Genomic DNA, 12,966 nt, shown 5'->3' with positions numbered 1-12,966 from the left:
GTATATCCTTGAGTAAATTTAGATCTTAGATCCTAAAATAAAGTGTCAATATTATTGGATGAGCTTTTTGTCCAGGTTGCATTACACGCTCATCACTGATCCATTGCAGAGGAAGATATGTAATAAATTGTGGTGATGGATTTACAATATATGTGTATATTTTTCAGTCATTTATGAGTATTTTTAGCTTTGGGTGGAGTAATAAAATTACCACCTTTTATATATGATTTTTTCATTTTTCTATTGCACTATAGGTGAATAATACATTTTCACTTTTTTAATGTGTTTTGAATGTTCATAGAACTATATAAACTCTAGGGATGAGGTTCAGGTTCTGACCAAAGTAGAGTTCAGTCCAAACTTTGCCTGCTCAGTGAACAGGTGAATGAAATGGGGTGTTTGCCCACCCATCAAGTCAAACCTCTTGCTGCATCATGAAGTAATATATTTAGCAGTAGAATTATTACTAATTATTACTATTGCTAAATGTGACAGCTTCACATGTCGGTTTGTTGCTAGGAAGCCAGCGGGCTTCTGATGTATCCCAGCCTGGCCCATTCAGCTGAAAGTCAGGGAGTCGATATGTTGGTGGGTCAGCACATTCTCTTACATTTCATTGGCTGGTTTTGTTCACAGTATTTGGCAAGAATTTGCAGTGTTCTATGATGTGACTGATGATGGATTTGCATTGTGAGGCTTTTTTTAAAGTGTGTGGTATATTTATTTACTTGTGTGTTTTCTGTAAGAAACAATTTTGGATTTTTTTGGTGAAAAGCAACAAAGGTTCCCCACAAAAAAGTATGCATTTTGGGGGACCCATGCTGTTTTTTTACAAAGAAGAACAAGATGGCAGTGACATTTAATTTATCCGCAATTTAAAGTATAATTTCACATTTACAGAAAAATAAAAAATGCAGGTTTTTGCAGTTAAAAAAATTGGCATTTATTATTTTTTTCTTGTTAGGGACCTGTAAAACATTGCACACATGATCAGCAGATCATGCGTGTAATGCCAAGGTCCTGCACACTGTCTGTGTATCTGTCTACCCATACCTCCGATACAGGCAGGCAGTTACACTCTGACAGGAAGCTCAATGAAATACCTAGAGTGATCAACAGAGCTCTGGTAGCTGACAGTTGCAAAAGCTGTTGGGACTTGTCGTTTTTCCCATTAACAGAACATTAGTTTGTGACAGCTACATGGGGGGGGGGGGGGGAGAGGTAAGGGCTGGTGCATCTGTAACAAGTTCCATATGTTATGCCCTGAACATGTTACAAATGGTGAACTTATCCTTTAAATATTACTTTTTAGTTTGTGTCAGCTACAGGGGGAGAATATCCTCCCAACTGTCAAAAGAGGGACCGGGGGGGGGGGGAGGGGGTTGGACTGGTGCATCTGTAACATATTCCATGTTACACCCTGAACATGTTACAAATGGTAAACTTATCCTTTAAATATTATGTTTTTGTATTTTTTTTTTGTAAATGTCACTTTGCTGTAGCACATTGTATACTGTACATTGTACAGATGAGCCACTTCACAGGTGGGTTTAGGGCATCCCAGAAACATTTTAGTGTTTTCACTTTAAATGGTTGTAAAGGCTCAAGGTTTATTCTATGCATGAAAGTAAAAAACCTTATGTGTGCAGCAGTGCTCCCAGCCCCCTCAATACCTACCTGAGCCTCATCATGATCCAGCGATGTGAATGACAATGCCTTGGCTGCCCCGGGTCTCTGCCTCCTCATTTGCTGAGACAGAGAGATAAATGTCAGGGCCAAACCACAGCTCCTTGTATGAAAGGACATACGTAGCAGCGGGGACCCCCATAGCAAGCTACCCGCTGTGGAGGCACCTGACAGGAGGGAGGGGCCAGGAGATCCTGTGGGGGACCTGAGAAGAGGAGGATCCAGGCTGCTCTGTGCAAAACCACTGCACACAGTAGGTAAGTATAGCATATTTGTTATCCCCCCCCAAAAAAAAATAACCTTTAGAATCGCTTTAAGCATTATCATATGAGCTGCTCCCCAACAAAAAGTATTTATATGGAGCTATACTGCAATGCTCGGTTCTATCAGTCTAAAACTGGCCATACACCAGTACAATTTCATTCTAGAATTTTTGTTTAAAGTTTTTCTGATTTTCTAATAGTCACTGGGGTCAAATCAATGTTCAGTTTCAAATGTAGTGATGAGAAAATTCGAATAAGTGAGACAAAAAAAATTTCTTGAATGAATAAAACTCTGTCTGTGAATATGTTTTTTGTTTAGGGAAAAATTGTACATATTGTAAAGAAAACTGTTTGATGCAAACAAAATTATTTGACTTATTGATGGAAAGAAAATATTTTCTGACAAGCGATATTTCAGGAATGTCCAAATAAAAATCTAACCTTGCATGGCCAGCTAAACATTAGGAGGGAAGAGCTGATGGAGCCCTTAATAGTGTACTGATGCTATTTCATTGTTCAGTCAGCAGGCAACAGGAGGGTCAGCGATCAATCTGTATTGTTCAAATACAGTGGGAAAAAATCACTAACAAGACAATGCTATCTGAAAGGGGTCCTTGCAATATAAAATGCCTAAATAGAATTATTATTATTATTTTATGTATAAGACTCTACATATATGTATATACAATTTTGAATTTAGCCGATTACCTTGTGTTCAGCTTTATTAAAGTCATAGTGCATAGTGGTATTATTGTTGCATGAAGGTAGACCTCGCAGTATTACCAATATACTGTATGCTGATTGAAAAGTAAACTGTATCTAGTTGTCTGATGCAGGGGAGTTTTTTAGCCTCAGGAAAATGATCTCTTTAGCTGACGGATATCAGTAGAAGCAATTCCTGTTTCATGTGTAGATTTTCAATGAGGAATTATGAATTGAACACTGTTGGAAGTGTATGGTCTTTACAACAATATTCAGCAAGGTAGCCCAGTCATCAGAAGCTTTCCTACCTTCATCTCTTTGTGTGGTTTACATTTTTTATAATGCAACAAAACCATGAAATCATCCATTATCATACGTGTTGCTTATACATAAATAGAATGGTTTTTCACAAACCAAGAGCTTCAATATCATTGTGGGTATATCTTGATTGTTTTGTTGTTTTTATTTATTTATTTTTAAGCAGCTAAATGAAACAAGCCTTGGAGTGATAGATCTAACACCATAACATCAAAGGGAAAAAAACAGGGCAAGAGTCTCTACATACCAAAATTAAAACATAGTGTATGATGCAAACTAATCTAGATCCATGCCACTGATAATGCTGCTGAATAGTAGCTTTCATTAGTGTAATACTCTTCTTGTCCTTTCCAAGGTCAAATATGTGAAGTGACACAATGTACTCGGTGTAAGAAAGAAAGTAAAATCTAAACACCAACCTAATTACAGCAAAGTCTTAACAAGTGGATTATATTATACAGCATAAAATTACATCAGGTTTTGTTTTTCAAAATCATCCCTTGAACTTTAAATAGAGATGTATCTTGCTTCTTAAACTAAATTTGAGAAAAACTTCAATGCATATGTAAGCATGTTTAATTTGAATATAATTATAGTATCTTAATAATTAAAATTATGGGATAAAATGTCAGTATTTTGACTTAAAGGGCCTTTGTGAAAGAGAACAGTTATGAAAAAGTTGTTTAAATGGAAAAGTAAATTTTACATGAAAAAACGTTCATGTAACATGAAAAAAAAGTTGTTTGAAAATGTATTGCCCTGACTACTGGGTTATGTGTTTACTTTTGTCCTATTGTTTACGGACCTGCATGGATTTACACTTTAAATTATTTTTTCAAACCACACCTATTCCAATACAAGTGCCACATACCTAATTACTTTTGGAAAACACATATGAAACATTGGATGGGATTTTTTAGTAACAAAGAAAAAATATGCTTATAAAATCCTCTAAAATTGTATTGACAGAAATGTTAAAATGTACTAATAAGGTCACACACAGATAGTTAAAGGATTATTGGTACAGAAATGAGCACCACTAACATATTCCCAATGCGTTTCAACTTCATACATGTAAGTCTTCCTCAGGGATTATTGAGTTGATGGACTAAAAGCCCAATATATCCATAGTGTTAAATGAAATGGACACTCTTAGCATTGCAAATTAATAGCGTACACTTGGATCAGTACAAGGGATGCCAAAAAGGCTGCATGAAGCTGTTATGCACAGTAAGGGACCCAAATGTGAAGACTTAATATAGTAGAAATAATATACATGCAAAAGGAACCCCACTCACTAAACGCTCAATCAAAAACAATTGCTCCACTTACAACAATTGCTCCCTTTATTTTGCACACAATATTCTGGACCAGGCTGTTGGTGGAGCAATTGTTTTGATTGCATTTAGTGAGTGGGGTTCTTCTTCCCACATACTATTACTACTATATCACATCTACACATTGGAGTACCATACTCTGCATTAATAGCTTCATGCTGCCTCTTTGGCATCCCTTGTGCTGATCCTGGTGTACATTAAGAATGTGCACAGGTGAACATGTCCATTTCATTTAACATTTCATATTGGTCTTTTAGTTGACTATTTCAGTATTCCCCTGAGGAAGACATACCTGTCTGAAGTTCAAATATGTTGGGAATATGTTGGTGTTCTTTTCTGTACCAATAATCTCTTAACTATCTGTGTTTGACCTTATTGGTCAATTTTAACATTTGTGTCAATACATTTTTGGATGGTTTTATAAGTTTATTTTTTCTATGCGCCCAAAATATTCCATCCAATACCTGTTTTCCAAATGCATTTGCACTTTGTTTAGTTGATATGGCTCTGGTTTACATCACTTGCACCCATGTTGTCATGACAAACCATGTCTAGTGTACATAGAATAAAGCATTTATTCTTAGAGTAATAGAAAAAAACCTATAATCTAGGAGAACCCTGTGGGATGTTAAAGGCAGAAGGGTAAATAACACAAAACATATTAAAAGACCAATTGTCAATTTTTATTCAAAGTTTGTGGCCACATGGCCAATAAAAACTGGTAAATGTTCAACAAGTATGATAAAGCAGCTAGATTAACAAACATATACCCGTTATGGATTACAAATACACCGATGTAGACAAATGTCTTGATTGACAGTGCTGTGTTCTTCCCATAACTCCCAACATGTTCCTTCCTCAGGGGAAAAATTAGGTATAGTAGTTCTGTAACATAATGGTGACACATCAATAATGTACACAACAATATTATAAACGTACAAAAATGTGTATTTCAAATTTATAAAAAAGTACAAAACACAACAGATCCATATATGCATATGTTTCAAATTGTTGAAAAACTTACAATCGTATGAAGACATGTCCAGCTGGTGTAAAAACAGCTCATAAAGGAAGAGACAGTTGGACCACCATCTGCCTAAGATCACCAGGAATATATATTGAGGGTATATATGAATGCATTAGGAGAAGGGATGGAGATAAGGGAGGAGTCAAGCATATATCACACCCATACATAAAGAGGGGAAAGATGGGACCCAATGTGCTAGTTATCGGCTGTTAAATACAGATACTAAATTATTCACAAAGGTCCTAGCAACTATATTGAATGAACTAATGTCAGAGTGGGTTCATTTGGATAAAGTGGGATTTGTCCCTGGGAGGGAGGGAAGAGATAATGGGTTAAGATCATTACTCCTGATACAGAAAAGTAAGAGAGAAAAACCCCTGTACTGGTCTTGTCAATTGATGCAGAGAAAGCTTTTGATAGGGTAGATTGGGGCTTTATATTAGACATGGAGATTCTGGGAATTGGGCCCAAGATGAGAGAGTGGATAGGAAAGCTCTATAACCAACCTTCAGCTGCAGTAAAGGTCAATAGTTTGCTATCAGAGTTTTTCAGGATGTATCACGGGACAAGACAAGGGTATCTGCTTTCACCTCTGTTGTTTGTTCTATCCGTAGAACCCCTCCTAGCAACAGTAAGAAACAGTATAGATATAAAAGGGGTCTGGATAGGGGAGATAGAATACAAAGTGGCAGCGTATGCGGATGATATGCTGTTCTATGTGGCTAACCCTAGGTTGACAGTACCTAATTTAATGAAATTAATTAAATATTATGGAGAGACGTCAAATCGAAAAATTAACCCGGTAAAATCAAAGATATTAAATATTAACGTCCAGATAAAGGAAAAAAAATTGCAAAGAGAATTTCCCTTCTTATGGAGGGAAAGAGAATAAAAATACCTGAGGATTAAATTGACCTCGCCCTTAAAAAACTTATATAAAATAAATTATATCCCACTAATAAACGAGATAAAAGAGGAACTGAGAAGATTATAGGTAAGACAATCTTCTTGGATAGGACGAATAAATTTGATAAAAATTATAATCGTCCTAAAAATCCTATATGAATTCCATATGTTGCCTATACAACTCCTGGAAGCCTATTTTAAAATAATTAAAAAAATTATATAGAGATATATTTGGGGAAATAATAAACCAACAATAAGCTATGAAGTGTTATGTAGGGACAAGGATAAGGGTGGGTCTAATTGTGCCTGATTTTAAGAGATATTATTATTCAGTGTTACTTTCATGTATTTTTGATTGGACATATAATGCACTAAGAAAACGTTGGGTGAAGATAAAAAACACATTCAGTGGGGCACAATTGGATAAGGTGGTGTGGATTCCACATCAATATCATATATTAGGAGAAAGTACAAGAACTTATACACGAAATACAATTATGGTATGGGATATGATTCATAAACAAATGGGTTGGGAGTTCAATTCTATGCTGTTGCTATTGGTAGAAACAGATTTCTTCCCTCCAGGGACTGAGGACATCTCAGGTAAATGGATAAGAAAAGGGAACACACAGTTAAAGGACATAATGGATGGGGGGAAAATGTGCTCCTTTCAGGAGTTAAAAAAAAAGGAGGAGTTGTTTTCCTCATTAAATGAGTGGAGATATCTCCAGCTAAAACATTTTGTTATTTCACTCCCTAAGCCCTTAAGACCAATGGCGGATTTAAATTTTTTAGAACAACTTTACAACTTTTTAATACAAATAAAACATGGAAACATGGTACTTCCCGGATTTAGAAAATTCTTACCGAAATGATGGGGGTTGTCCAGCCTTTGTCAATGGAGAAACGGGAAAGGGAACTTGAAATAACATTCGACGAGCAACAGAAAAAGAATATATTAAGATTAGTACACGGAGCAGTAGACATGAGGGTGGTGGAAATGAATTACAAGTATTTGGCTAGGTGGTATATTCACCAAGTGTGGCACATAAGCAACAAATAGATAAATCACCTTTATGTTGGAGAGGATGTGGGAAGAAAGGCACAAGGGCACATATATGGTGTTATGATCCGCCAGGTGGTGCCTCAGGCTGCCAACTGACAGACCTACTCAGAGCGTGGGGTCTAAGCCCGGGCTGTGCTTTCACCAGAGCCCCTGATGGTGGGGATGGACTTGAAACAGTCCCGGGCCAGGTCACGACCTCCGAGCAGGCCCGCCAGTGGCTGAGGAGACCCTTGGGGACAGGTACCGGGAGAGCCAGATATGAAGAGGATGGCGGCCCCAGCAGGGTAGTAACGGATGGGCCCGTGAGGGTAAGCGGGGTACAGAATCGGTAGGCGAGAGTAGTCGGGTCACACGCAGGGTCAGCAGGGAAGTCAATCCGTAGAATGGTCAGGGCAATCCGGGTCAAACGCAGGAGCAGGCAGAATAGTCAGGACAATCCGGGTCAAACGCAGGAGCAGGAAGAGTAGTCAGGACAATCCGGGTCAAACGCAGGAGCAGGCAGAATAGTCAGGGTCAATCAGGGTCACAGGATAGGTGCAGGAACTCAGGATCACAGAAGACCTTGCGGCAATTTGTGACAGTGCAGGGCATCTTTAAATAGTGCGCCCTGCACTGTCATTGGCCGGCTAGGACGCGCCCCCGGCTGTCATTGGACGCCTGAGGCGCGCCCGCGGCTCCTACTGCGCATGCGCGGCGTCCTGTCAGCCGCGGCTCGCCGGGACCTAGTGCCCGTGTCCCGGCGCGATCCGCCGCCACTGCGCATGCGCGAGGGACGGAGCCGCGATCGCGGACCCTGGAGCCGTGGTCCCTGACATATGGTGGGAGTGTTCCAAAATTCAGGAGTATTGCGGAGAAATAATTAATCTAATTCAGGAGATAACGGGGGTTGAGGTCCCGAAAGATCCAGGCACATGCTTATTCCATAAAACTGAGACTACAGTAGATAAATATAAGATCTTGTTGGCATTTCATCTGATAAATGCGGAAAAGGGGTTGATATCTAAATTCTGGCAAAAGCAGGAAATACCAAAAAGAAAATATTGGATAAGTAGGTTTGACTATGTATACAAGATGAAGGAATTCTACCATCAGGAAGAAGATAGAATGGAGAGATTGAGAGAAAGGTGGGTGAAATGGGATAAGCTCAAAGAGCAATTTAGAGAAAAATAGAGAGGAGATAAGAAAGGAAGAAAGAGAAGTGTGCCTTGAGAGGGAAGAGAGCAGAATGGGGAAAAGGGGGTGGGAATGGGTGGGTGGGCTTTTTCTTTAGACTGAAGAGGTATAAAGGAATTGTGTAATGTTGAATATTTTGAAATTTTAATGGTGTAATGTGGTATATTAAAAATTAATAAAATATTTATTTAAAAAAAAAATGAAATGACACAAACATTATTAGCATTTACCAGTTGGTGATATTAGTGACTTCATATAAGGCCAATGAAATGACACGAGCATCTGATTCAGACATAGATAGAGGGGACCCCTCAACCAAAGATATCAATATCTGCCAGCCAGGTGAAATCATCGATCCATAATGAAAGGCTGAAACATCATCAAAATCACAAAAGTTTGAGTGTCCCAGGGCATTCCATACTACATCCCTACTCCCCAGAGTTACAGCTAGAAGACAGGGTAGAGGTGAAAGTGTTACCAGGGGTTAGTTGGCGCATCCCAAAAAATATGTCCAGTTGCATGATGTAACGAGATATCATGAGATGCATTAGATACCAACTCAGGAGTGGCATTGCTGGAGCAGAATACCTCCCCTAACTGCTAGTGAAATGGTTACTCTAGTACGGACATGGGCAGGGGTACAAGAAAGATACACATATACTGTCAGTAGGGGACTTGATTATTAAAAGGATAAATAGGACATTCTTTCACATAGACCATGATCACCAGACAGTATGTTGTTTTCTTGGTGCTCAGGTTTGACAGATTGAGGATCAAATGGAGAGATTGTTGGGTGGTAGATGGTAGAGAAACTAAAGTATCCAAGACTAATGCTAGTGGACTTGCTGAATCTAAATGTAAACATAAACATTTCTGCACTGCCTCTCCCAAAAACTACTTTAAATAATTAATTAAACAAATTAATGAACTCCATACTACATAAAGGCTCCCCACAAATGTGCATGTGCTATAATGCCCCGTGGGCTGACAATTGTATCCCGCCTCCCCAGTGACTAAATCCCAAATAAACCAATAAGTAAATACAAGGATACAAGGTGCTTAAACGACAATAGTGCTAAGAAATAGAACATATACAATGCGATGAAACTGTGTATACAGTGAAATTGTATAAAGCAATATTTATATATGTATATATATATATAAAAGTCCCAATAATTGTGCAAACATTTTAAAGTTTAAAAAAAATGAAAGCCCCAAAGAAACCCCCATCCGCATCCAGTGTGGATACTAACCTCCCTAGCGGTCTGATTAAGTCCATATTTCTGTGCTCAAAGTGGTACATTTTTTTGCATGGAAATATGTTGTTTTCTTATTGTAAGCCTGTAATTTTTAGGAATAACTCACTGAAATCTGTCCGAACAAGAGTCTAGTAATCATCCCAGGTATGATCAAATTTGAAACGCAAAATCATAAATGATACTATAATAAATAATAATAAAAAAATACTATTTTAATAATAATAAATTTAATTCAATAATATAATCAAACCAAAAACACTGAAATTTGAATTATAGCGCCAAGTTCGCACATCACTGAGCTTAGTCGCAAAATCATTTTTAGTGACTGATGACGAATTTCCCCACGAATCATTATCACTCAATTCTGCAAGTGGTTCTGATTTACTATCACTATTTTATAGCTGGTCTAAAACCGCTTTTGACATAAAGGGACTCTTTTGGGCGTCATGGACTTTTCTCAGTTTCAAGGCAGAAAGAACGGTAAAAATGCAGGCAGGACACAGGACAAAGCAGTAGAGACAAAATGTATGTGAAATGCTTTGATACAGTAATGTTTTACTATGTGATTTTAGTGTATTTAGTGAATGTCCTTTTTAACATTTTAAAATTTCCTGCCGGTTCCAGCCCCCGTTTGTCCCGTACGTCCTGACACTCGCAGGGATTGGAACTCGGTAGACGGATACCGGCATCGGCCGGAGGAGATGGTGAGGGATGCTGCAGGAGGGACATCGCGGGAGCGAAGAACAAGGTGAGTGAAACAGGGATCCCGGAGCAACGCTGCAGGGTAATACCGAGTGTAGCTCAGAGTTACCACTTTTGGCACTGATAATTAACCCCGAGCTACACTCAGGAATACCACCAGGGAGGTTAAGTGATACAGTAGTAAATCTTATCCATAGCAATTCTCTGTGCGTAGTGCTGCAATTAGTGCTCCCTCTCCAGAGCCCCACTTACCACAGATAACTGACCAACTGGAATGGTAGGTCAAATATCGCATAAGATGTTGCAGCGCTCTCCTGCAGGAAATTGGCCGTCTGTGTGGTGTTGACACCTCTATATACTGATGACAGACTCCATAGTGGAAACACCTCTAGATCGATTGTTTGTGACAAAACTCCTCCAGAACCTCCACAGTACTCCTCCACCACTGTAAAAACATCATAAGGAAACTTCCATAGTGTAACACCGTATTTATTAGGTAATAAACATTTAAAATTACACTTACATAAAAAACATGTGTATGGCACTTTAAATCCCAGCAAAAAGCAATTCCTTCTCAGAGAATAAGTGTAGCACTAACAAACCCCGCTCTACATGTTTTGTCATATGATGTCATCAGGAGAATGAGAAAGTATACAAGAATATACATTTATACAAAATGAAAAGGTATGTACACAAATGCTAGAAGTCTTGTTAATAAAATAAAAGAACTAGAACCGCTGATACTCGAGGATTTGGACTTTGTGAGAATATCAGAAACCTGTTAGACAGCTCAAATGACTGGCTTGTGACAATGTAAGGGTTTGGGGGGATAAGGAAGGTAGAAAAATGGGAGGGGTTTACCTGTATGTCAAGAGCAATTTGATAGTGAATAAGAGAGATAACATCACCAGTGGGGCCAGTGACAAGGTGGAGTCATTTTATTTAAAAGGATAAAACAAATAGTAGATTAATTGTGGGTGTATGCTATAGGCTAACTAATCTCAAGCATGGGGGGAGATCCATCTCCTTTCACATTTAAAAATGGGAAGGCAGGGTAATGTTATAATCATGAGGAACTTCAGCTATCCTGATATGGATTGAACAGATGGAACTGCACACTCGACAAAGGATCATAATTTCTTCAGTTTCATGCAGGACAATTAAAGGAGTTAAATGGTGGAAGCCCCAACTAGGGCTAATGTTCTGCTGGACCTGCTATTTTCAAGCAAAACAGTGCTTACTGCAGATGTGGAAGAAAGAGATTTTGGACAACACAGAGTCCTGCTAACTCATATATAAATAATAGTCCATAACAAGTTCAAATGTATAAAGTTCTTGAATGGTGAAAAATCAATAAAGTGCTTGAATGGTGAAAAATGGCCCCTGATGAAGCCATGTGGATGGTGGTGTAACACGTGGGGTGAAGCCTAGTGAAGTCATTGCCGGCTTTTTATGGAGTTTTAAATTTTAAATCGATCTGTTACTGCTTCCATCATGTAAGTGATACTCTGGAATATTTTTATGTGAAATTTAACAGTATTACACTATGGGAGGTGTCCTCTGTTCTTTCTGTATGTGGAGTTAAGCTGAGAAGAGTCCCATATATATGGTCATTGAAGAGGTGCCTGTCATCAGCTCTCTGCTGCCATCTAGAGCATCTTTTTGGAATTACCATGCTTGGTTGACCTGTATTATAGGTCCATGGTATGAGGTGAGCAGCCATCTATATATTTTTAGGTGGAGGAACACTAAGTCAAGGTGGAGCACTGTGTTTTTTTAAAAGGCTTCATTTATCCGGAGCACTTCGTATTGATTTTTCACCATTCAAGCACTTTATTGATTTTTCACCATTCAAGCACTTTATATATTTTCTAATTTATATTTCATATTTTGATTGAACTATTGCATTTGAACTTTTTATGGACTATTATTTATATATGAGTTAGCGCAACACTATTTATTTATTTTCTTTTCCATAATATTTATTGAATAACTCAGAGCATACAGCGGATACAAGCATCACGTGAAGCAAACATGCATACAGTAGATGACATAGTCAATGCAATAGATAGCATATATTATAGCATAACCAGAACATTATAAATGGTGAATGATATTGGAAGGCACAACTGGTCTCAGTTCCCCAGACAGAGGAAGAGAGGAAAAAAAAAGGGAGGGGGGGAGGTAGAGGGGTGAGTAGGGTACCTTCACTGAACACTGTCGGGAAATATGAGCCAGTGTAAGAGGGAGTCCTCAAAAGGGGATAGGTGAGAGTGTAAGTGGGCATAAATCGGTATGGGTGATGTTCCCGGCGGTGCGGGACTGCAGTATCAGGGGTCCTATATGCACTTGTCAGGGAACATAAAGCAGACAGGGTTCACTAGGAATGGCAGGGCCTAGGAAGTATTCAAGAACAGTCAGTCAGCCAGACTCAGGGTAGACCGGAATTCAGAAGTCATGCGGAAATATGTCCAACAGGACCATGTGTAAGAGAATTTGATAGGATTGTCTAAAGAGGAGGCAATCC

The 12,966-nt window shown here is 38.6% G+C and overlaps 1 long non-coding RNA gene across 1 annotated transcript; it reads right to left on the bottom strand.

The window, feature by feature from the left end:
- Positions 1-4,967: 4,967 nt before the first annotated feature.
- Positions 4,968-7,162, bottom strand: LOC149461390 (uncharacterized). Its single transcript, XR_016312875.1, has 2 exons — positions 7,107-7,162; positions 4,968-5,191 (listed from the first exon to the last, which is right to left on the bottom strand). It is a non-coding gene; the product is annotated as an uncharacterized LOC149461390 (long non-coding RNA).
- Positions 7,163-12,966: the final 5,804 nt, after the last annotated feature.

Source organism: Staurois parvus, unplaced genomic scaffold (genome assembly GCF_062004578.1).
Source record: "Staurois parvus isolate SC_StPar_1 unplaced genomic scaffold, SC_StPar_1.0 ptg000204l, whole genome shotgun sequence".
NCBI classification, from domain to species: Eukaryota; Metazoa; Chordata; class Amphibia; order Anura; family Ranidae; genus Staurois; species Staurois parvus.
Note: the sequence above shows the minus strand (reverse complement) of the source record. Positions and strands in the feature narration are given on the sequence as shown.